The following is a 25,227-nucleotide window of genomic DNA, read 5'->3' as shown; positions in this document are numbered from 1 at the left end:
TAATTTTTACAAATTTTTGTGTTATCTATACCACCACACCACAACCGCCACTGTAAAGGCTTTTGGGATGGTTGTGGCGAATAGGTCGTGTTCAGGCGATAATGTCTTCCAAATGCATGGGGATCTATCTCTGCCACGATGCACAGCATCATGCCCACAGCGTGTGTACACTCCCATCTGCTGCCTTTTCAGCAAAAGGGGGAACAATTAAATCACGTCTCAGCCACGTATTTTACCAGCCCCCAACATCAAGTGTAAATATAGCCTTAAAGTTTGAAAAAGATTCCTATAGTACACATTGAGATTAAAAAGGTCACTACTACAGACACAGCACAGTTTCATTCAGCCTTCAGCAAGAGGCTCCAAAACACTTCACCTACACAGCAGTTTACATTTTTGTATCTTCGACTAAACAAACATAAATCCATAAAACTATGTCAAAGAAGACAGTTCGCTATTTGGATTTGTTTTTATGTGCGATATTTCAGTGCTGTTCTTACATTTTACATTTCTTGTGAGGAAGTAGTAATGTAAAATCTTTCATTCTGCAAGATTTTGCATTCATTCCAACTGCAAGAAAAGATATGCCTCCAAAGATATTCCAAATCCAACGGCATTAAAAGAGAGCATTAAAGCAGAGTTCCACCCAAAATTTGAACTTTGGCTTTAAGTACAGGTGACCCCCTGACATGCCACACTTGGCATGTCATTTTTTTGGGGGAGGAGCAGGCACCCAGCTCTCACTTCCTCCTCTGACTCCAGAAGGAAGATTACCTCTCCTCCCTCCCTCCCTGCAATCTTCTGGGACACGTCACAGGTCCCAAATGATTGCCCGCCCATTCACAGCACGCAGCGCTGCTCGCACCTGGCTGTGAAGCCATAACCAGGCGCCCACAATTAGAATGCCGGCACCGCAGAGAGGAGGGGGAGAGGAGTGGGGCTTCCTGCACCCGTGTTGCTGGACCATGGTGAGTGTCTGACAGGTGAGTGATTAACAAAAGTCAGCAGCTACACTTTTTGTAGCTGCTGACTTTTAAATGGGTGGAACTCCGCTTTAAGATGACAACAAAAGGAGAAAAAATGTGAATGATTATGTTTTGTCTCGGGGGATTTATCCAACCTAATACCGTAATGTCATTTAACGTACATGACAAATCAATACTGAGGTTTCTGTGGAAGGGATTCTGAACTTTCTAAAACAAATGTTACATGTCATCGAACAAATGTTACAAGACAATAAATAATAAAGAGGAGCTACTCGTCCTTTCCCACAATTCCATGTTCCTTTGTACCTTTGCAGTGTGTCTAACAAGTTTGAATAAGTACAGTACTAGGTTTGTATGGTTCTACATGCCACATTGCTTTAAGCAATACCCAATAGTCAATTGAAAAAAGGTAAAGATTACATTTTGTCAAAAAGAGACTTCAAGGATTAAAATAAATAGAGAAGAGGATGGAACAATTAATTTAGGAGTGCTGTGGGACCATTTAGTAACGGTAAATGTCCATTATATTCAGTAGAGAAGAACAGAGTGAAAAGAAATAAAGCAAAGCTTTACATACCTTTTATTCTATTCCTTAATGAATGTCTTTTCCTCTGGCACTCACTGCCTCTTCACATCAAAAGCAGAATCCACTTCCAGGCTGTTCTCAGTTCGTCAGAGACCAAAATTTTTAGGATTTCTTTATCTTCAACATTTGACAGATTCTATCAAAAACAGAAATCTGAAATTCAAAATATGTAGAGGAAGGAGCAGCTCGGATTTCAATGTAAATCCATGATGTAGTGCAAAGTGCCAGCAGCTGTAAGGGTCTCTAAGAGGATGCTGTTCTGCTGCACAGATTTCTTTTAATAGACCAACTACTGGACTCCTTATGCAAGTGGTGGGTGGGGGGATAGTTCACACAATAGTGGGGGGGTGTAAAGAACGATTACTTACAAACCAGAAGGAGGTATATACAGTATCTCACAAAAGTGAGTACACCCCTCACATTTTTGTAAATATTTTATTATATCTTTTCATGTGACAACACTGAAGAAATGACACTTTGCTACAATGGTGCTGCAAGTAGCACACAAAGCCTCTTTTGCCGGTACTCGACTCCCTCCCCATCAGCAGAGCAGTGCAGGGAAGTGTCAGTGAGACACTATGCATTCCAATTTCAGAGTTCCCCACGCTGCACCTGCACTGAGGGGAGGCACTGTGCCCCCACACATTGTAAAAGATGGGAAACATTGTTTGGTTCTCTAACTTTGTAGCTGCGATCGTCAGCTTTTGTGATGGGGAAGAGATTGGGCGCAGTTCTGCTGGGGGGGGGGTCCCTTTTTCCAGGAGGAGGAGGTCTGTCATTGGCCACTGCCAAAGCCAATCACAGTCCTGCTAGCCCCACCACAATCTGGAGAAAGATGACTCGCTTGGTTGCCACTACCAATCTCAGAAAGAAGGGATTTCACTGTGATTGAGAAAACCACTGTTAGGCTTCTGGGAACTTTGTGAAAATTATTCCTGAACCTTTGTGTCACTTACTACTGAACCCCGGCACTCTGTGTCCCTTTAAGCCACAGCGAGTATTCAGCGCAATGAAAATCACACCCAACTACCTCAGAGTGCGGCACTTTCTCAGCTGTGAGGGCCCAACTTATGATCTTGCACACAGGCCCACTGCTTTCAGAAAATGCCCCTGACCTGAGCTCATCATTGCACATCCATTCCAGATGCTTGTATGTGACTTCACATACAAGCACGTGGGCTGGATGCGAGAGGTGGATCAGCAGGATGAGTGTGCCAGGACAGGTAGATATGTCTCATCTCTGCTTCCTTTCACCACTCTGCATATCACACATCATAGATGAGAAGAGGATACATCGGTGGAGCGGATGAGCAGGAGGGTACAGCTGTGGGGAAAATGAGCAGGAGGGGTTCAGAGGTGAGACAGATGAGCAGGAGAGTACAGCGGTGGGGCAGATGTGCAGGGAGGTACAGTGGTGGAAGAGGTGAGAAGGTGGTTCAGCGGTGGGGCAGAAGAGCAGGGGGATACAGTGTTGGGGCAGATGAGCAGGGGGGTTTAGTGTTGGGGCAGATGAGAAGGGGGTTCAGTGGTGGGACAGAAAATCAGGGGGGTAGAGTAGTGGGCAGATGTGAAAGGAGGTTTATTGGTGGGACAAATGAGCAGGGGGTTACAGTGGTGGGGCAGAAGAGCAGGGGGGTACAGAGGTGAGACAGATGTGCAGGAGGTACAGTGATGGGGCAGATGAGCAGATGGATTCAGTGTTGGGACAGATGAGAAGGTGATTCAGTAGTGAGAAGAGCATGGGGATACGGCGGTGGAGCAGATGTGCAAGGAGGTACAGTGGTGGGGCAGATGAGAAAAGGGGGTACACTGATGTGGCAGATGGGCAGGGGGGGTTACAGTGATGGGACAGAAGAGCAAGGGGGTAAAGTGGTGCGGCAGATATGCAGGAGGTACAGTGGTGAGAGGGGTGAGAAGGGAGTTCAGCGGTGGGACAGAAAAGCAAGGGGGTACAGTGATGGGCCAGATGAGAAGGGGGCTACAGTGGTGGGAAAGATGAGCAGGGGGGTTCAGTGTTGGGGCAGAGGAGAAAGGAGGTACATTGGTGGGACAGATGAGCAGGGGGTGCAGAGGAGAAAGGAGGTACATCGGGGGAACACATGAGCATGGGGGTATGGCGGTGGAGCAGATGTGCAGGGAGGTACAGTTGTGGGGCAGAAGAGCAGGGTGGTATAGAAGAGCAGGGGGTGCAGAGGTGGGGCAGATGTGCAGGGGGTACAGAGGTGGGGCAGATGTGCAGGGGGTTACAGTGGTGGGGCAGATGTGCAGGGTAGTACAGTGGTGGGGCAGATGTGCAGGAGGTTACACTGGTGGGGCAGATAAGCAGGTAGTTACAGTGGTGGGGCATATGAGCAGGGGGGTACAGTGGTGAAACAGATTTGCAGGGGGGACAGTGATCTGAGGTGTGACGGTGCATGAATTGGGGCGGATCTGAGGTGTGGAGTTGCAGGAATTGGGGCTGATCTGAGGCGTAAGAGTGCAGGATGATAATTTCTCACTACTAAAGTAGTTTACAGCATTTACTTTATAAAAAATACTTTTTGTGATTGAGAGTGTGAAGTTGACATTTTTTTGTTATAAAATCATCACGCTCAGTTTCTTTGAAAACATTTTTCGGCACACTGTGCTCAAAAGGTTGCCTACTCCTGATGTACAGCTTGTATAACAGTGTTAACTTGATGTCCCCTCAAAATAACAACACACAGCCGTTAACGTCTAAACCACTGGCAACAAAAGTGAAAATTTCCAAATTGGCCCCAAACTGTCAATATTTTGTGTGGCCATCATTATTTTCCAGCACTGTCTTAACCCTCTTGGGCATGGAGTTCACCAGAGCTTCACAGGTTGCCACAGGAGTCCTCTTCCACTCTTCCTTGATGAAATCACGGAGCTGGTGGATGTTAGAGACCTTGTGCTCCTCCACCTTCTGTTTGAAGATGCCCCACAGATGCTCAATAGGGTTTAGGTCTGAAGACCTACTTGGCCAGTCCATCACCTTTACCCTCAGCCTCTTTAGCAAGGCTGTGGGAATCTTGGAGGTGTGTTTGGGGTCGTTATCATATTGGAATACTGCCCTGCGGCCCAGTCTCTGAAGGGAGGGGATCATGCTCTGCTTCAGTATGTCACAGTATATATTGACATTCATGGTTCCCTCAATGAACTGTAGCTCCCCAGTGCTGGCAGCACTCATGCAGCCCCAGAACATGACACTCCCACCACCATGCTTGACTGCAGGCAGAACACACTTGTCTTTGTATTCCTCACCTGGTTGCCACCACACACGTTGACACCATCTGAACCAAATAAGTTTATCTTGGCCTCATCAGACCACAGGATATGGTTCCAGTAATCCATGTCCATAGTCTGCTTGTCTTCAGAAAACTGGTTGCAGGCTTTCTTGTGCATCATCTTTAGAAGAGGCTTCCTTCTGAGACGACAGCCATGCAATCCAATTTGATGCAGTCTGCGGCGTATGGTCTGAGCACTGACATGCTGTCCGCCCACCCCTTCAACCTCTGCAGCAATACTGGCAGCACTCATACGTCTATTTCCAAAAGATAACCTCTGGATATGACGCTGAGCACATGCACTCAACTTCTTTGGTCGACCATGGAGAGGCCTGTTCTGAGTGGAACCTGTCCTGTAAAACCGCTGTATGGTCTTGACCACCGTGCTGCAGCTCCGATTCAGGGTCTTGGCAATCTTCTTATAGCCTAGGCCATCTTTATGTAGAGCAACATATTTTTTTCAGATCCTGAGAGAGTATAAGTGAGTGAGAGCGATAACACCAAATTTAACACACCTGCTCCCCATTCACACCTGAGACCTTGTAACACTAATGAGTCACATGACACAGGGGAAGGAAAATGGCTAATTGGACCCAATTCGGACATTTTTACTTAGGGGTGTACTCACTTTTGTTGCCAGCGGTTTAGACATTAATGGCTGCGTGTTGAGTTATTTTGAGGGGACAGCAAATTTACACTGTTATACAAGCAGTGCATTCGCTACTTTACATTGTAGCAAAGTGTAATTTCTTCAGTGTTATCACATGAAAAGATATAATAAAATATTTACAAAAATGGGAGGGGTGTACTCACTTTTGTGAGATACTGTACACAATATCATTATGTGGAAATAGTGGAACTGCATAACACCTGTACAAACCATGGAGCAATAGATCCTGCCCCATAATATTTAAATTAATCTCTTTGGAAATATGGTTTTTAAGACAAAATACTCAGTAAACACGTTAATTACTTGATTTTAATCTAAAACAATTATCTACTATAATTGTAAATAATATAATGTTACTTTTAATATAGACTTTGTATATGACCCCCTAACTTCCTTATCATTAAACATGGAATAAGCACTACTTCATATGCAAATGACTGAAGTCTTCACTGCCTAACCTGCTCAGGGTTGGCACCCTGTCATTTTATTATGCATGTATTGAGTCCAGCAAAATACCAGTAAATTTGGGGGCAATATCCATCTACATTACACAAGCATGGCCTAGACCAGCCTTTTCAACCCTGGGGTGCCTTCAGGTTTCTTCAGGGGTGCCTCGGCAAAATGCCTAAAAATTGCATAAAAGCCAGCAGGTGGATCAAGCCTGCCTAGTAGTTACACAAAGCCTCAGGTTTTCATTGTGCACCATTACAACCTTCTAGCCGCCAGCATCTTAACAAGTAATTATGTCAATGGTTGATAAGAAGGACATTGGGTGCCTGTACAACATCCTTGTTTGCCTTCCCCTGCCCCTCTCTATCAGCACTGGGGTCACATTAGCTGAGTGAGGCAGAGAAACACTGGAATACTAGTCAGTACCAGTGTGCAAAGGTGTAATATAATAATAATGTAATAATAAATCCCCTCCAACGCTGTGTGTCCTATGTGTGTGGAAGATGCTGAATTATGTAAAACTATTAGTTTCGTTTTTATATTTTAAAATTTTAAAGGGTTCTTTGACTAAAATAAGGTTGTAAAAACACTGACCTAGACTACTGTGTAAACACCAATTTCACTGGACATTAAAGAAATTAAATAAACATGGCCTACTCTGGGCAGGCAGGAATAGTGGTGACTTCATTTGCCTCCATCTAAGGTATGTACTGTTGTTGAGAAGCTTGATAAGGGAAGCAGGAGGAAAGGACTGAGGACTGGGGAAAGCAGGGTTAGCATTAAAAGTAATGTTATCCTTATCACATAAGTTACCCTTCCTTAAAGTGATTGTAAAGCTTTGTTTTTTTGTTTTGTTTTTTAAATAACAAACATATTATACTTACCCCCTCTGTGCAAAGGTTTTGCACAGAGTGGCCCCGATCCTCCTTTTCTGGGGTCGCCCCGTGGCGCTCCTAGGTTCCTCCTCTTCTTGAGTGCCCCCACGAGGAGCCGCTTCCCATGGGGGCACTCCCGAGTCCTGCTGCTGCGTCCATTGACACAGACAGCGGGACTCGCCCTGCCCATGGCTCCCATGTCACAGGATTTGATTGACAGCAGCGGGAGCCAATGCCTCCTGCTGCTATCTATCTATCCAATGAGGACCCGAGACAGTGGCTGGAAAAAGGGGGGGGGGGTGCTGCAGCACAAAGGTGAAAAACTGTGAGGTTTTACAGCCCCTTTAAAACTGAACTACATTGCATCTGTGGTTCCCTCTCCAAGGTAATGTCATAATGTGCTAGTATGCATCACATTGGTGCACGTTTAGGAGATATTAATTTTACCTATACGCAAGCTTTATTATAAGCTTACCTGTAGGTAAAAGTCACAAAGTGGAGTTTACAACCGCTTTAATTAATTTTCAACATCCATCCGTGTATCAATGCTTTATTTTGCTGAGAAATTGCTTTGAAAAACACCCCCTAGCATTTCTGGCCATGGCCATCTTGAATAAGGGCAGATGATTTGTGTAGCATTTACTTCCTGGAATCAATCCATCTGCCCTTAGCTCAGACTGGCAGGCAGGATGGTGTGCTTAGTTTAGAAAACCATTCCTCCCCTGCTGAAGACTCCTGGAATGTATGACATAATTTGCCTAGGCCTGGAAACCAGGAAGTAACTGAAGAAACGTAAAAAAGATAAAAAATTAAAACAAATAAATAGAAAAGTATATCATATCTATTTACTAGCAGCATAAGGATTAAAACTAGTCAATGTTGACTGAGAGAGTGAAGTCCTGCTTTAAAACTTCTGCCTGGCAATAATTGTGTAATACTTTGTTGTGTCTTGTGAGATAAGGTACCAGTTTGTTAGCTAAAATACCAGTTGCTGAGAAATTAATGCTTTTAATAGTGAAACTTAAAAAATTTCAAAAAACATACCCAATAACATGATTGTGAACTTAACATTTTGCTGCAGAAATTTTAATGAATTTAGCAAAAATAACTGCTACATCAAATAACACAATAGCCAGGAATTATCCTACAGACAATAAAAACAAAAATAGAAAGGGAATTCAGAAGCTGTAGGAAATATAATGTTCATCGGAAACAAATTAAAGGTTTATATACACTCCGTATCATTTGGATCATGAGTAAAATACATCCCCAATTCCAAAAAAGTTGGGACGCTGTGTGAAATCTATCTACAATCAAAATGTAATGATTGGAAAATATCATAAGCCCATATTTTATTCACAATGGAAAACATGTCAAATAGCTTACCCCTGGCTGTGTTTTGTCGCACGGTCCCAGTTTTGGCTATCGTGTGAGTAACCTTTTGGCATGGCCCATTATGCCCAAATTTCCCCCTGTTCTGCTGATTTTGTCAGACCCATGATACTTTATTGTTTCTCATACATTTTTTTATAGAATTTAGATGCATCTGGCTCCTGAAGAGTGGATTGAAGTCCATGAAAAGCAGCGTCGGGCCTACCTTTGATGCATCAAACACACATTGACCAATTTTCAGATGTTTTTTACTTCACATGACTTTTATCTTGCTTGGGGGATTAAGATGCATAATTGTACCTACCCATGTCCCATGGTTGTATATACATAGATTTATTGTCAAATGCGATTATTTTATGTCTAATGTATGCAATGCGTTTTTATGCCAAGTTGATCATTGGTCCTTAATAAACATACATATGTTTGCACCTCTGTGAGTGTGATTGGGCTGCATCATGCGCACCTCATTCAAAGTCCCAACCTCCCCCCTCTTTTTCATGATATTAAGGATGGGGGCGCAAACCTTCCCTTGCGTCCCAATTAAAGTCCTAAGTTTGCTTTTCCCCCCCATTGCTTGCATTGATTAGGGATGGAGGTGCTCATGATTGTAGTCCATCGCTCTCTTATGGTGGATTCCTACCGGGTCCGGCCGTAATTCAGCAGGCTTCATATGGACTGTTTATTGCACTGACAGTTCACATACTTTGATCTTTTACCACTTTATACATTTTTTACTCCCTGTGGCCAGACTGGGTCTGTGTGACTCATTGTCGGTGGGTGGGCAGATGTCCTGTTTCCCGGGAGCTGCGATGCATGCTGGTGTCCGCACTCCTACCTCCCCTCCACAGGGTTGGGGGTGGGTGGCTGGGCACATCTTTCCATCGTGCATCGGCGCCATGCCCCCGGCACTGTGCATGTGACTTCCTTGGTTGGGCGTTGCACACACAGACGTCCGGTATATCAGCTGGGCTGACAAGAGGTGAGCTTCTCTGGCGTTCGCCTAGGTTTGCTCCACTGTGTCGTGCCTGCGTGACGCTGAGGGGGAGCTGGCGTTCCATGCTGGGGCTGCATCTCACTCCCTGCTTTATGGTATTCAGAGATGGTGCTGATACAACCTATGCACACCCTGATCCTCTCCTATCCATGTGGCTTCAAACATCACATGCATTCTTCAAGGTAATCTTCCGGATGCTTTTTTCAATCACCTTGGTGATATCTGCAGCGTATATCATCTTGTTTTTTGTTACTTGTATCCTCATAGATACATTTCATATATTTCCTACATTATAGAAGTCCCCTTCACTGCGGGGTATTGGTGTGTGCGGTCCGGTGTTCCTAGTTGAGGTCCCCCTCTCAGCTCCCGGGCCAGGCTCCATGGCTTACCCCTGGCTTTGTTTTGTCGCACGGTCCCGGTTTTGGCTATCATGTGAGTAACCTTTTTGGCATGGCCCATTATGACCAAATTTCCCCCTGTTCTGCTGATTTTGTCAGACCCATGATACTATATTGCTTCTTATACATTTTTTATAGAATTTAGATGCATCTGGCTCCTGAAGAGTGGATTAAAGTCCATGAAACGCAGCGTTGGGCATACCTTTGATGCATCAAACACACATTAACCAATATTCAGATGTTTTTTACTTCACATGACTTTTATCTTGCTTGGGGGATTAAGATGCATAATTGTACCTACCCATGTCCCATGGTTGTATATACAGAGATTTATTGTCTATATGCGATTATTTTATGTCTAATGTATGCAATGCGTTTTTATGCCATGTTGACCATTGGTCCTTAATAAACATACATATGTTTGCACCTCTGTGAGTGTGATTGGGCTGCATCATGCGCACCTCATTCAAAGTCCCAACCTCCCCCCCCTTTTCATGATGTTAAGGATGGGGGCGCAAACCTTCCCTTGCATCCCAATTAAAGTCCTAAGTTCGCTTTTCCCCCCCATTGCTTGCATCGATTAGGGATGGAGGTGCTCATGATTGTAGCCCATCGCTCTCTTATGGCGGATTCCTACCGGGTCTGGCCGTAATTCAGCAGGCTTCATATGGAACGTTTATTGCACTGACAGTTCACAAACTTTGATCTTTTACCACTTTATACATTTTTTACTCCCTGTGGCCAGACTGGGTCTGTGTGACTCATTGTCGGTGGGTGGGCAGATGTCCTGTTTCCCGGGAGCTGCGATGCATGCTGGTGTCCGCCCTCCTACCTCCCCTCCACAGGGTTGGGGGTGGGTGGCTGGGCGGATCTTTCCACCGTGCATCGGCGCCACGCCCCCGGCACTGTGCATGTGACTTCCTTGGTTGGGCGTCGCACACACAGACGTCCGGTATATCAGCTGGGCTGACATGCGGTGAGCTTCTCTGGCGTTCGCCTAGGTTTTGCTCCACTGTGTCGTGCCTGCGTGACGTTGAGGGGGAGCTGGCATTCCATGCTGGGGCTGCATCTCACTTCCTGCTTTGTGGTATTCAGAGATGGTGCTGATACAACCTATGCACACCCTGATCCTCTCCTATCCATGTGGCTTCAAACATCACATGCATTCTTCAAGGTAATCTTCCGGGTGCTTTTTTTCAATCACCTTGGTGATATCTGCAGCGTATATCATCTCGTTTTTTGTTACTTGTATCATCATAGATACATTTTATATATTTCCTACATTATAGAAGTCCCCTTCACTGCGGGGTATTGGTGTGTGCGGTCCGGTGTTCCTCGTTGAGGTCCCCCCTCAGCTCCCGGGCCAGACTCCATGGCTTACCCCTGGCTTTGTTTTGTCGCACGGTCCCAGTTTTGGCTATCATGTGAGTAACCTTTTTGGCATGGCCCATTATGCCCAAATTTCCCCCTGCTCTGCTGATTTTGTCAGACCCATGATACTATATTGCTTCTCATACATTTTTTATAGAATTTAGATGCATCTGGCTCCTGAAGAGTGGATTGAAGTCCATGAAAAGCAGCGTCGGGCCTACCTTTGATGCAACGAACACACATTGACCAATTTTCAGATGTTTTTTACTTCACATGACTTTTATCTTGCTTGGAGGATTAAGATGCATAACTGTACCTACCCATGTCCCATGGTTGTATATACATAGATTTATTGTCTATATGCGATTATTTTATGTCTAATGTATGCAATGCATTTTTATGCCATGTTGATCATTGGTCCTTAATAAACATACATATGTTTGCACCTCTGTGAGTATGATTGGGCTGCATCATGCGCACCTCATTCAAAGTCCCAACCACCCCCCCTCCCCCCTCTTTTTCATGATATTAAGGGTGGGGGCGCAAACCTTCCCTTGCGTCCCAATTAAAGTCCTAAGTTCGCTTTTCCCCCCCATTGCTTGAATGTAAAACATATCAAATGTACCACTTTAAGAAAAAAAATAAGGTAATTTTGAAATTGATGGCAGCAACAAAATGTTGGGGACAGGGACATGTTTACCATGGTGTAGCATCCCCTCATCTTTGAACAACACTCTGTAAGACCCCTGTCACACTAAAGGCCCTTTTCAAGCATTTTAGCACTAAAAATAGCACCTGTAAAGCGGCTCCTAAAGCGTCCTGCAAGCAGCGTCTTTGGGGCTGTGTGAGAGCATTTTATACACCTCTCCTAAACCACCCCTGCCATTGAAATCAATGGGCAGCGCTGCCAAAGCGTCTCCAAAGTGCTTCGGCAGAGGCGCTTTGCAGGCAGTTTTAACCTATTCCTCGGCCGCTAGTGGTCGAAAAGTGTTGCTGTTACAGCGGTAAAGCTCCAATAAAACAAGCAGTGCTTTACCACCAACACAGCCCGCACCCCAGTGTGAAAGCGGTCAAAACATCTGGGAACTAAGAAGACCAGTTGCTGGAGTTTTGGGAGAGGAATGTTGTCCCATTCTTGCAGGACATAGGATTCTAACTGCTCAACAGTCCTGGGTCTTCTTTGTTGTAATTTTTACTTCAAGATGCGCCAAATATTATCAGCTGTTGAAAGGTCTTGACTGCAGGCAGGCCAGTTAAGCACTCAGACTCCTCTACTACGAAACCATGCTGTTGTCATAGATGCAGAATATGGTTTTGTCATGCTGAAAAAGGGAAGGGCTTCCCTAAAAAAGACCTTGTCTGCATTGGAGCATATGCCGCTATAAAATCTGCATATATCTTTTAGCACCAATGGTGCTATTCCTGATGTGTAAGCTGCCCATTCCATACACACGAATACACCTCCATACCATCAGAGATGCAGGCTTTTGAACTGAACCCTGATAACAAGCTGGAAGGTCCATCTTCTATTCAGTCCAGAAGACACGGCACCCATAGTTGCCCAAAATAAAAGTCAAATTTCGATTCGTCTGACCAAAGAATAGTTTTTCTCTTTGCAACAGATCATTTTAAATGAGCTTTGGCCCAGAGAAGATGGCAGCATTTCTGGACCATGTTTAGATATGGACTCTTCTTTGCATAATAGAGCTTTACCTTGCATTTTTGGATGGCACGACGAACTGTGCTCACAGACTTATTTTTGGAAATATTCCTGAGCCCATGCAGTGATGTCCATTACAGAATCGTGCCTGTTTTTAATATAGTGCTGTCTGAGGGCTCGAAGATCATGGCCACCCAATATTGCATTTTGGCCTTGTCCATTGCTCACAGTGATTTCTCCAAATTCTCTGAATCTTTTAATGATATTATGTACTGTAGATGATGATATATTTAAAGTCTTTACAATTTTATGTTGAGGAACATTATTCTGAAATTGTTCAATAATTTTTAGACGCAACTTTTCACAGATTTGTGAACCTCTACCCATCTTTACTTTTGAGACTTTCCAAGATGCTCATTTTATACCCAATCATGTTACTAACCTAATTAGACACAAAATGTTCTTCCAGCTCTTCCTTGTTGGTACCACTTATTTTGCCAGCTTTTTGATGACCTGTCCCAACTTTTGAGATGTGTTCCTGCCATCATTTTTTTTTTCTTAAAATGGTGCATTTTCTCAGTTTAAACATATGATATGCTTTCTATTGTGAATAAAATATGGATTTATGAGATTTGCAAATCATTGCATTTAGTTTTTTGTAGATTTTACACAGCATCCCAACTTTTCTGGATTTGGGGTTGTAAAAAGGTGAGTTAGCCAACAAATAAATCTAAACTTACAGGGCAAGTTTGATTGGTGACTCCAGTTCTTAGTAAGTACTCACTGATACGCAAGACTGCCATTTTCTTGGAGATCAGTATTTTCAAATGATTGTCATGTTCCTAGTGAGTCTACTAACAGAACACATAGGAAGCAGGGAGGAAACTTATCCATCTACTTGTCTCCCAGTCTGCTTGTATCTACAGCAACACATTCCCAGGACTCCTTGTGTGCAACTGTCTAGTAACATGCTATGTCCTTTCACAAAACATTTGGCAATACACAGATTATATAATGACTGAAGTTACATATGAGAAATTTCCAATACACCTTTGCCTATACACTTACACTGGAAAACAATGCAGACCTCAGGCAGAACTAATGCTTACTTAATCTTGTTAGCAGCCTGACTTTGTATACATGGTCTCTCTATGCTCTGTGCTGGTGAGCTCTATAGACATCTACTGACTACCTAAATCAGCCTTTCTCAAACTTTTCACCCCAGAGGAACCCTTAAAATAATTTTCAGTTCTCTGGGAATCCCTGCTAAACCCAATAGAGGTTGGAACGAATGCCACTGTTATGCCCCGTACACACGGTCGGACATTGATCGGACATTCCGACAACAAAATCCTAGGATTTTTTCCAACGGATGTTTGCTCAAACTTGTTTTGCGTACACACGGTCGCACAAAGTTGTCGGAATTTCCGATCGCCAAGAACGCGGTGACGTAAACCACGTACGATGAGACTAGAAAAGGCCAGTTCAAAACCAAGCGCGGCACCCTTTGGGCTCCTTTTGCTAATCTCGTGTTAGTAAAAGTTTGGTGAGAGACGATTCGCGCTTTTTCAGACTCGAGGTTTTCAGATCGTTTTCTGCTGTTCAGTTTGTGCTTGTGGGTTTGTATCTGCTCTTCAGTGCGTGCAAGCAAGCTACGTGTGACTTGTCATTGTGTTCTTGTTCGTTCGTTACGGTTTTTCAGGTCGCTCTTCACAGACCTTGCTGTTCTTCAGTGCGTCCTGTTACTTCGTTCTAAGCAGCAGACCGTTTTCTAGCCATGTTGCGTATACATACTCCTCGTAGAGTTTGTGCTGTGCGGGGGCTTGGTGTTGGGGTCCTGACCTTGACACAAGTCCAGTCCATGAACAGGGTGGGGAGGAGTTCATGGACCAAGAATTGGTTGCTTCAGCATGACCAGTTCTGTCATGTGCCTTTCCGTGAGATCCGTGAGAATAATCCTGATGATTTCAGGAACTTTCTCCGGATGACGGACCCCGTATTTCACCGTTTGTTGGCTTTGCTGACTCCCTATATCAGCAGGCAGGATACCTGCATGAGGCAAGCCATCACTCCGGAGCAGAGGCTAGTCGCCACCCTGCGGTACTTGGCGACAGGGAGAAGCCTGCAGGACCCCAAGTTCTCGACAGGCATCTTCCCCCAGGCTCTGGGGATCATTATCCCAGAGACCTGTTCTGCCATCATTCAGGTCCTGCAGAAAGAGAATATTAAGGTAAGATTTTTATCCTTTAATATCACATTTTATTGTATTTAATGTTTGCTAATATATTGTATTTCTTTCCTCATTCCATAATTACCATGATTGTAATATGCTGTGAATATCCCCTTTGTCCTCATGCATGCTGGATTTTTATGTAATTTTTTGGTCCTTCATACTTATTTGCCTTCACTTACCTCCCCAGCATGGTCTCCTGGCCCTATATTCACCTCATGTAGTCACTTAACAATGTATTTTATCAGCTCCATAGTAGTGCTTTACCCCAAACACCCCCTAAAATGTTTTTAAATGTGATTTGTGCTTTAAATTCAGGCAGAGTGCCAGAGACTTTTTTTGGGGGGTCCCCAAATCATTTGGAACCCTCCCTCCCCCCAACTGCTAAGTCAGCTGATACCAATTCTCTATCTATCCTCAATCATCTATCTGCTGACTTTGCCAAACCCATACACACTATACCCATCTCTTCTGTGCTCAGATTTATGGGTGAATTCCCCAAAGCATGTAGTGCAAGGGCCTGCCTGTATGCTTTCAAATGGTACTGTTTCAAGTTTTTTGTATCCTATTATTATCTTGATAGGTAATAGCAGAATGTCCAAATGTGCTCAAATGTGTACAGTGTGTATTTATAGCTTTGTATTATGACACTTCTTAGCTGTCCAGTGGGCTGCCAATAGTGTAACTAAGGAGGGGCTGTTCCAAGTAATACACATTATTTAGGCATTCATCTCTCAATGAAGTGGAGAGGGTTACCTGTCCAAGAGCCCCCCCTATAATGTTAGAAATGGCCCATGACGGGGGGGGGGGGGGAATATGATAGGTGTACCTTATACTTTGGTCTTTAAAAATTCCCATAAATCAATGTTATCTTGATGTTGGCCAAGAATGTTTGTGTCTAATCTGCTTTCCATGTTTATGTGCAAAAAGCCTAAATTTTTTTTTGGTTTTCCTCAACAGTATCCTTCCACGCCACAGGAATGGCAGACTGTGGCCTCCCACTTTGCCCAGCGGTGGGACTTTCCTAACTGCGGAGGGGCAATTGATGGGAAACACGTCCACATCATCCTACCACCCAACTCGGGGTCGTACTATTATAATTATAAGGGGTTCAATAGTATTGTGATGTTGGCGGTGGTGTCGGCTACTTATGAGTTCCTGTATGTGGACGTGGGGAAGAATGGCCGGATGTCCGATGGTGGAGTCATCGCCCAGACCGAGTTCTACAGGCGTCCCCAGAATGGCAGCTTGGCCTTGCCACCTCCAGAAGACAATGTGGAAGGACTCCCATTCGTCTTCATTACGGATGAAGCCTTTGCGCTGGGGGACCATCTTATGCGAACATTCCCGATGAGGACCCTCACCCCGAACCAGAGGGTTTTTAATTACTGGCTGGCCAGAGCCTATTTTTTACACCCATACATATGGGGGAGTATAAACTGAATCACATTATCCTGGCGTGCTGTGTTCTACACAACTTTTTAGGGCAACATTCTGCCAACTATGCTGGCTCAATTGGGCCTGAAGCCGGAATTCAAAATGAACCAACCCTGACGGCGTTTGAAAGTGGCTGTCCTGGCTTGCCCTCCCTGAGTGCCCGTGATGTCCGGCTAAGATACCTGGAATTCTTTGCGGGTAGGGGGGCTATCAATATGCCAGACAATGTGTGAAACCTTTATCAAATAATAAAAAATTAAGCAAATCTTTGCTGACATTTACTGCTTGTATTTGTTGTAGCCGACCCTGACAGAAATGTGTGGAGTCCTGAAAATGGCGTGATTGTGTAACCTTACAAAGCACTGTTGGGTGTTATTTACTAAAGGCAAAGACACTTTGCACTACAAGTGCACTTGAAACTGCACTTGTAGTGCAAAGTGGATTTGCCCTTAGGAAATAACCCCCATTGTCACAGAAAGCAGCAATTAGAGCACCACAAAAGTGTTGTAGCGTTGAGACAATTATCCACACATTCTTGATTAACAATCTTTTTAATACCAGCACAATCACATGTGCATTTTGACAAGGTTTTTAAAACAAACCAACATGTTTGTTGTATAACAATTTTTTGGGTGGCATTAGAAAAAGTAGAAATGTCCATTTAAGATAAAACAGGCATGTTTCAAACCAACAAGAAAGACACAAATCTTGAACTTACAAAGTTCACATTTGGTAGAACTTGAAGGCAATATCAGACATGAGTATTTAGGAACTGTGTTTGATATTGCGTTCAGATGGGGTGAGTCACCCCAGGAAAAGCCAAATTTTGAAGATGCACACCAATTTACGAATGTCAACATGTGCTAGCTGCCATCACGGGGATCATGGGACATGTTTTGGGGGAGCAACCCCTTCCTCTCAGCTACTTTATTATTGAGGAAGGGGTTGCACCCCCAAAACGCGTCCATTGATCTCCCGTGATGGCAGATAGCACATGTTGACACACTGTGTGCCTCTTCAAAATTTGGCTTTTCTAAATTCGACAAAAAAATTAAAAATTGTAGCACACCATAAAAGAAAGGGCTTTGGAGGGGTTTTCAACTCTCCCCAAAACATTAATGATGTTCTTATTTTTTTAAATAACATCATTGATGTTTTTCTGGATATTTTCCAATACAACATTGCACCCCATGATCTCCCCAATCAGGATCTGTGCACTTTCCGAGGTGAAATGCCCTGGATCCACAACATCACGATCACCTAAAAAGATAGAAACCAAAAAAAACATGTATTATAAATATGCCGGCATCCATCTCTTACATGAGCCTGTGGTCGCAGACACTCACCTGTTGTGGTGACTAGTTCCACCACGTCTTCCTCCTCCTGCTCTTCTTGTCTTTGGGGTATTTCCCCTTCTTCCAGAGGTGGGGGGTCTCTGGTCTCCTCGGATGAGGGGTGTCCTCCGAGTCTTTTCTCCCCTATGTAAAAAAAAATGGTATACTTAGCACACAGATATTTGATGGCAGAACTATAAATATGAAACATTGCTTGGAAGTGAGGTACAATTGGGAGTCTGTTTTGGGAGAGTTCCAAGATGTAGAATTTTGAGTGTCCTTTGTCAAGCTTCAATACTTTACCTGTTTTGTCCAAGCTTCACAGATGGAGACACCCCTATAGTATACACTGGAGCACTTGTGTGGGCCCCTTAATAAAAAGGGTGTTCTTGTGTCCCACACTAGTGCTCCAGTGTCCAGATGTGAAAATTGCTGCTGAGTGTCCTCTCCTTACACAGAATCAGTTTGCATTTCATTCTAGTAACAAACCCATCTACACAACCAAATTATTTTCATACAAGTAGGCCCTAAAAAATGTGGGCAAATGCATATGGCCAAAACAATGGTGTTTTATAGGCCGAAAGAAAAATGTTTGATACGAACGAATAATGTACCAATGAACATGAAAGTTGCCATTTTAAACTGTACAACAGTTAAGAAAAGCACATAGAGCAGCACGAACGTAATAAACACAAAAAGAATAGGAACACAGGACAACTACTTACTTTTTTGCAGCACTTTCCGGATCTTTCGGTACTGCTCATGCTCTCTTAATTTCAGGTCCAACCACCGCTTCCTGAGCTGATCTTTCGATTGACGTACCCCGAAATTCCGGTGCAGACTTTTGACCACTTTCGCCATTATCTTGGCCTTTCGAACATTGGGGTTGGGGTAAGGTCCATACTTTCCATCATAGTCGGCCCTCTTCAGGATGTCGACCATCTCCAACATCTCCCCAAAGGACATATTTGATGCCTTAAATCTTCTTCTGGATCCAGACGTTTCCGGCTCCGGGCTTTCCTCCCCCTCCTCCTCATTGCTATAATTAGCACACACCTGCTGTGTCTCCGCCATGTGCTCTTCCCCCACTGCGCCGAACAAAAAGGGGCGGGGAATAGACTAGAAAGAACGTCAGGGGCGGGCGGAGTTACACGCATGCGCAGTGTGTATAAAGCGTAACACGCGTGCGTAGTATGTACGATCTGTGAGCGGAGGAAGGAGTATCGGAGGCGCCGATCGTGATAACGAAGGTAAGATCTAAACTTGGGCCTATACTGCTTCTAGATTGAGGCCTATATTGTAACAAGATTAGGAGAGTTTTGCCTGACATTAGGGTTTGTCTTGTGTTGTGTCTTGCAGTGAAAATGGATATCTTGAAAGATAACGACTTTATGGCAATCTTCATTGATATGTTTAGGGAGCTGCCTTGTCTATGGGAGATAAACCACCCTGAATATAAGAACCAAACAAAGAGGAAGGCAGCACTGGATCAATTGCTGTAATTTGTGAAGACGGTGATCCCCACGGCAGACATCACCTATTTGAAGATCCTAATTGGTGGCCTGAGGAGCACTTATCTAAGGGAGCACAAGAAGGTCCAGGATTCCCAGAGATCTGGAGCTGCAGATGACATTTATGTCCCCAGGCTCTGGTACTATGACAGACTGCATTTTCTGGCAGGTCAGACTGAACCCAGGTCATCACTCTCCAGTCTTCCTTCCAGGCTTCCTTCCTCCCCAGCTGAGGCTTCTGACACCCAGCCTGGGCCTTCCAGGCAGCAACATGTGGAGGAGCCCAGCTTGAGCCAGGTATAGCATTCCTCTAAATATTTCTGCTTGTCCAATCAATGATGTTAACTAGATGTTAGTTTGGAGTACTAATTTATGATTGTGATTGATGATGCAAAAACTAAAACCATGTCCCTTTTTCATGCACAGGGAAGTCTCAGCCAGGAGGTGGCCGGGCCAAGCAGGCTGCCTGATACCCAGGTCCCTACCCTCCGCCTTCAAAGACAAAGAGCCACAGCCAGGAAGGAAGCGTGGAAAGAAGACCAGAAAGTGATGACCTGGGTTCAGTCTGGTCTCCCAAAAAATGCAGCCTCTTGTAGTACCACAGCCTGGGGACACAGATGTCATCTGCTTTAATGATCTCTGGGACCTCTGGAACAGACTGCACTCCCTTAGATAAGAACTCCTCAGGCCACCAATTTTGATGTTAAATAACTGATGTCTGCCCTGGGGGTCCAAGGCTTCGCCAATTTCTGCTGTTTCTCCAGTGTTGCCTCCCTCTTTGTTTGGTTCTGAGCTCTTAATAAAGGATTTTTTGTTTCAATTATACTTGCCTATGTGTGTTTTCCTTAAAAAAAGACAGCTGGTTTGTGAGGAGGCAGGTACATTTCAAAAATAGTATGTGAAATTAACAAGGGACACCAACACCAAGCAACCTTCTTGAGATTAAATAATGTAAGATATCAATGGTGTTGTGGTAACTTGACACACAAAACACACACAAAAATATTAGGGAGTAAAACTAACCAAAAAATAAAACAAAGATCAGCCTTGAAAAAAATATAAACCTAAAAAAAAAAAAAAAAACAGCCTTTAAAAAAAAAAAAAAAAAAAAAAAACAACCCAAAAATAATTTTGTCAGATGTGACAAATCAAAATATATTGAGGGAATCCCGATAAATAATAAAGAAAGAAGTTTGTGAGAAGTCTGTGTCAATATGAGCAGCAAAACTACTTAATTCTTCTCACATTATAAAGAAGAAGAGAGTGCGCTGTATTAAACCATTTTTTACATTGCACCGTGACGAAAGTGCTGTATCCATTGCGAACGCTAATTTTACCAGACCGAGCTGTTCCGTCTGGGAATTTCTTCTGAGCATGCGTGGCACTTTGTGCGTCGGATCTGGCCACACATGGTCGGAATTGACGCGATCGGATTTTGTTGTTGGAAAATTTTATAGCCTGCTCTCAAACTTTGTGTGTCGGAAAATCCGATGGAAAATGTCCGATGGAGCCCACACATGGTCGGAATGTCCGACAACACGCTCCGATTGGACATTTTCCATCGGACAATCCGACCGTGTGTACGGGGAATTACAGTGGTGGCCATCAAGTCCACCTTACAGGCAGCTAAAATGATTATTGGTGTCAGGGCTGGCTTTTTGACATCAAAACTATGCATATACCATAAAATATAAAGGTCAGTCTGCTACAGCTCAGGGAACCCATAGCACGCTCTGGAGGAACGCTAGGCTTCCACGGAACCCTGGCTGAGAATGGCTTGCCTAAATATTAGCCCCTAAACTGGGGTATGAGTATCCCAAAGAAGTCTACGCATGGACAGGTTCTGTATTGTGCTCAGTCACCTCAGAGCGAGCCCATAAAATGAAAGGCTTCTTTGGTTCCAGAAATTCTTCCTCGGGTGCATACTGCTCTAAATGTAAGTACCACTTGTTGCAAAGTCAAGCCCTGTCCAGCCACAGAAGCTTTCAGCTTCTCACAGAATTTTACAGGCTTCTGGCAGCAGGGCTGGACTGTCCACCTGTGCCTTCTGCCTGCACAACAAAATGCCAAAATCTCATGCACAGGGGCTAAATACTCCATGTGCGTGAGGCCTAACATTATTAAAAGAAATAATAATAAAATGCAAAATACTATAGAAACAAAAAAAAAATGTTTAATTTTATTTTGTGCCTTTGTTGGTCTAAAAACATAAACAGAGCAAGGTTTGTATTAAAAAAGGGGATAAAAAAGTCTTATATGCCCTTAAACGTCCTTCCCATTTGACAGCACCCAAGCCACTTTGTGATGCTGATAGTGGGCGGATTCCTAACGGGGAAGCCGAGACACTGGTTTCCTATTAGGTCTGCTCCCCTTGTGATTGACAGCAGGCATTAGACAGTTCCATAGCCAACAGGCAGCCTGCTATTCAGTAAAGCTACTGAAAGGCGTGGCAGGAATTGTTCAATGTGGCTCAGCCTGTTTTAAATGGTCATACCATCAGAAAAGTGTTGTTGGGGCTTTACAGAAATCCCCAAGAATGTTTAGTGGCTGGGAGTCTAAAATAAATGAGATGTTCCAATTTTGCAAAAATTCCCAAGGATGTTTTATTCTTGGAAGTTGGGACTGGCAGAGTGCCTTGTATCCTCATAAATAGTTACAGACAGAGGACACATTTGAACTTTCTCCTCCCCATTCTGAAGTGACATTTAATACATATAATTATCTATTTAGTGCCAGATATGCCATCATACCTTTTCTAGGTACACTTAATGCAGTGTGCAAAACAAGCACAATAATTCAGGCCTATAATTATAAAAGCAATGTTTAAAATTCAGTGACCCTATACTTATGAACTGTCCCCGATTTGTCTAGTCCTGCCTTTTACTCCATTATCCCACAAAGCAGTGTCCTGGAATCACAGTGGTTCACTGGCAGTTACTGTGCATGCAATGTCATATTATTCAGGGTCTATTACAACGTTTGTTTGTCTTTATTAGCTTAGTAAAGATTTCCAGCTCCATGTGATTCAGAATTCACTAGAAAATAATGCCTCCTAACTAGATTTATTACACAGGATTTTTGCCACCTACAAAAACCTTCAACCTTATAGCAGCCAGAATGGATGTCAAAGTATTTAGCAGAAAGGTCAGTGTCCTATGACTTTTTCCAAATATTTTATGCAAACTGTTTTTGCAGAGCAATTGCTGTTCCTCACTATACAATGGTGTATCCAGGGTATGGGAGGTGCCACACAAGGGCAGAACCAGGGGGGGTGCTAGGGGTGTGCTATAGCACCCCCAAAAATTATACTAGCAGCCCAGATTAGTCAATCAAAGCACTCTTATGTTATTGTGAAATCTCAAATTTCCCAGAATACTATATTTAATGGTGCCACACAGCATTATGCATCTCTATTGTGCAGGCAGGCCAGCATGAAGAGGGTTCCTGATGTGAAAGGCAATTAGACTGCAATTACAGTGGACTGGGTTAGTGAATCAACCACTCCCTGTTATTGCCATTTTGATAATTAAGATGTTTTGACTTTTTTTTTAATCATTTTTAGATGATATTATGGTAAAGTTATCTAAAATATGGGTGTCAGATGTTTCAATAGATGCTATTTTCCATAGATATGCCCCTGTCACTGTATAATCTGCAAGAGCTTTTGGTTTTCTGCACTTTAAATAGACTGTACAGACTAAAAGTTGTAGCTAGCTAAATACTAAATCATATTATAATGAAAAATACTTCTCGGTTGTGTTTCTGTTCTTATGATAAATTACATAGTTACATAGTAGGTAAAGTTGAAAAAAGACACAAGTCCATCAAGTCCAACCTATGTGTGTGATTATATGTCAGTATTACATTGTATATCCCTGTATGTTGCAGTCATTCAGGTGCTTATCTAAGAGTTTCTTGAAACTATCAATGCCCCCTGCTGAGACCACCTCCTGTGGAAGGGAATTCCACATCCTTGCCGCTCTTACAGTAAAGAACTCTCTACATAGTTTACGGTTAAACCTCTTTTCTTCTAATTTTAATAAGTGGCCACAAGTCTTGTTATCCCTATTGTGGGGTCACCAGTATGGTATTTGTATTCAAAAAAGGAAAATGTTAGGACTTTAAATGAGGCTGGCACCAAAGGGATGCTCGCCTCCATCCCGGTCATTGGTTAAAAAGAAAAAGAGAAGTGGGACTTTAAATGAAGCACACAGCAACACAAATGCAGGTCAAGTGACCAAAATTCGTTTATTTGGTATAATCCATGGTATGTAAAACATTTTGGGCATCCAACCTCTAAAATGCTGTGGGCATCAAGCCTCTATATAATAAAGCATGGATTTTGGTCACTTGACCTGAGTTTGTGTTGCTGTGTGCTTCATTTAAAGTCCCACTTCTCTTTTTCTTTTTAACCAATGACCAGGATGGAGGCGAGAATCCCTTTGGTGCCAGCCTCATTTAAAGTCCCAAAATTTTCCTTTTTTGAATTAATAACCTGGGATGGAAGCACACAGCAGCAGTCACACAATTACTTCCTATATCTATGTAGACCATTGGTATCAGTGGTCCCACTATCAACCTTCCATACTGTTTGGTTGATGTGTCCTGCTGAGTCTGCATCTGCGATCCCTGGACAGTGTTTTTGATATCACTGATATGTCTGCATTTGCTCGCCTCCGTTAGCTGTGGTGTTTCATGTGGGTCTCCTACCCCTCTCCCGGTCTTCCTTTATCTAGCTGGCAACTCACCTCCTCATAGAAGGTTAGTAGATTGGTTTGGCAAGAATGATTCTTTATGAATCCATGCTGATTGCTGCTAATGATACCGTTCTCATTACTAAAATCTTGTATATAGTCCCTTATCATCCCCTCCAAGAGTTTACATACTAATGATGTTAAGCTTATGCCCTGTACAAATGACTGGTTTTGCCATCAGGATAAACTCTGAAGGTTTTTCCGACGGCGTTCCGATGGAATTCCGCTCAAGCTGTCTTGCATACACACGGTCACACCAAATTCCGACCATCCAGAACGCGGTGACGTACAAGTACGACAGGACTAGAAAACGGAAGTTCAATAGCCAGTAGCCAATAGCTTCCATCTCGTACTTGCTTCAGAGCATGCGTCATTTTTGGTGCGTCGGAACAGCATACAGACGAGCGTTTTTTCTGATAGTAATTCGTTCCGTCGGAAAAATATAGAACATGTTCTCTATCTAAGTCCGTCTGAATTTTCAACGGAAAAAGTCTGATGGGACATACACATGGACGGAATATACGATGAAAAGCTCTCATCGGACTCTTTCTGTTGGAAATTCCATTCGTGTGTACACGGCATAACTGGTCTATAATTCCCAGGGATGTATTTTTGGCCCTTTTTAAATATTGGTGATACATTGGCTTTTCTCCAATCAGTTGGTACCATTCCAGTCAGTAGACTGTCAGTAAAAATTAGGAACAATGGTCTGGCAATTACATGACTGAGTTTCCTGTATATACAGTTTTTTTTAAATGAAATGGTACAATAGGTTAACAATGTGCCTATCGTAGAGCCATGACCATTTTAAGTGCATGCCCTATATGTTATGCACCTATGTAATGCTATAGCATCCAATCAAAAATTGTTGTTTCCTTGGACTGTTTTAAGCTCAGAAACTTTGTCGTACTATTGCAAGATGCACGATAACTTGAGGACTCTGCATTTTCCTGATGTAAAAAAAAAAAAAAGCAAACATTTTAGTCTTTTCTGTCACTGAACCCATAGTTCAATATATTTTGATTTAATTTCAGCTGTTTCCTTGGGGCACATCTAAATGATTGCCCATTATGGATTAGATCTGCTGCATGTTTAATTTTGTGTTTCTGGAGGATCTCCAGGGAACAGTAAACAAGTCCAGTGAATCTTCGCTCTGCGTAGCACGTACAATGTTGTAGTGTGGAGCTCAGCTCGCTGAATAACAGTAACAGTAACAGCCTATGATTAGGATTGTGTTTGGCTCAGCTACAGGCGTTCAGTGCAGTTTGTTTGGCACAGTGCCCCGGCTATAA

At 43.4% G+C, this 25,227-nt stretch overlaps 1 protein-coding gene across 2 annotated transcripts in view; it reads right to left on the bottom strand.

Moving 5' to 3' along the window:
• Positions 1 to 25,227, bottom strand: part of TSPAN4 (tetraspanin 4) — a 2,224,117-nt gene that overhangs the window by 2,102,181 nt on the left and 96,709 nt on the right. For both annotated transcript variants that reach the window (XM_073604831.1, XM_073604832.1), the window contains exon 2: positions 1,564 to 1,708. The gene's annotated coding sequence lies outside the window, so the exon portion shown is untranslated. The remainder of the gene's footprint in view (positions 1 to 1,563; positions 1,709 to 25,227) is intronic.

The sequence above is a fragment of the Aquarana catesbeiana genome, linkage group LG11 (assembly GCF_042186555.1).
Source record: "Aquarana catesbeiana isolate 2022-GZ linkage group LG11, ASM4218655v1, whole genome shotgun sequence".
Classification (NCBI taxonomy): Eukaryota; Metazoa; Chordata; class Amphibia; order Anura; family Ranidae; genus Aquarana; species Aquarana catesbeiana.
This window is presented reverse-complemented; position numbering and strand designations above follow the sequence as displayed.